Source organism: Gekko japonicus, unplaced genomic scaffold (genome assembly GCF_001447785.1).
Source record: "Gekko japonicus isolate JY-2015 unplaced genomic scaffold, Gekko_japonicus_V1.1 scaffold154, whole genome shotgun sequence".
Classification (NCBI taxonomy): Eukaryota; Metazoa; Chordata; class Lepidosauria; order Squamata; family Gekkonidae; genus Gekko; species Gekko japonicus.
Window position 1 is genome coordinate 1,192,726 of NW_015172008.1, and position 1,267 is coordinate 1,193,992.

The 1,267-nt window shown below is 48.7% G+C and overlaps 1 protein-coding gene across 1 annotated transcript in view; it reads right to left on the bottom strand.

Annotated features, from left to right (window-relative positions):
* SGCE (sarcoglycan epsilon) overlaps positions 1-1,267 on the bottom strand; it is a 52,844-nt gene that overhangs the window by 47,191 nt on the left and 4,386 nt on the right. The window lies entirely within an intron of this gene.

A 1,267-nucleotide genomic window follows, 5' to 3' on the forward strand; every position in this document is an offset into this window, starting at 1 on the left:
CGTGATTGTGCATGCTCCCCCATGGAGCCCATAGGCAAATGGGCTCCTAGCCAGGGGGCTTTGGAGAGCCCTCCCTCCGGCCGTCAGTCGGTACAGGGGGGCTACTCTCTGCCCTGAAGGTCCTGCCCTGATTCCCAGTATTGGATTAGAAGCGACCACTGGGACAAGCGTTTGGAGGTTTAGCGATTTTCTCTGCCTGGCCTGATCCCAGGGGCCATCTTAAGACCCGGAGGATCGATTCAAGGACTGATGAGTGAGTTTTCATTGAAATGAGACACCAAAGCCTAAATGTGAAGTCCCCCTACTATAAGCGGAGGGGGGGAGGGGACGCCCTATCTCCAGATGCTTTAAGCGATTGTGAAAGCATGATTGGAGGGACTGATCAAACTGTCGTAGCACGTTCTTTACAAACAACAATGTCATATGAAATTGCCTGTTACTGAGTCAGCCCGCTGGTCCATATAGTTCAGTGCAATGTTCCCTCTAAGCTGCGGAGTCTTGTGAGCAGAAATTCTACTTTGTGAGCTACTGGCATTAAAGTTGTGAGCGAGCGATTTGGCCACTGCATAAATTAGTTTGCTCTGAGTCTGGAGCCATCCTCCTGAGCTAAGACAAAAATGTGCGAGCCAGAGGCTAAAAAACTGTGAGCTAGCTCACACTAAATCAGCTTAGAGGGAACACTGGTTCAGTGTTACCTAATCTGATTTAGCACTAGCTCTGCAATGCCCCAGGAAGAAGTTTTTCCAGCGCTTGCTACCCTTCAGAAAGAAGGAATTCAACCTGAATACAGAAGTTTGATCTCTGCCACTGAGCTGCCGCCTCTCCTGTAGATATTCCCAGATACCCTCCCACACATATTTGCTAATCTATTTTATTATTATTCTACTAATAATAAAAGTCAATCCATAGCTCTATTAGACCCACTAAAAGGTAACATTAGCTTCTCTGTGTTAGGAATGAGAATTAAATTGTACATCTCCATGAAGACTGCTGGTGTGTAGAAATGACAGTAGTTTAATGTCTTCTGAACTATGTTTTGGCAATAAAATTATCTGGACTTCCCCCCTCCCTACAGGATTGCTCCTGCCATTTCTGGTCTTCGGTGCTTCAACGACGGCTGCGTCACTTGGCTCCTCCGAGAGACGTGTGCCATGAACAGAGCTCGGGGATTACGAGGGAGCGTGATTGTCCACGCTCCCCCATGGAGCCCACAGGCAACGGGCTCCTAGCCAGGGGGCTTGGGAGAGCCCTACCTCCAACTGTCAGC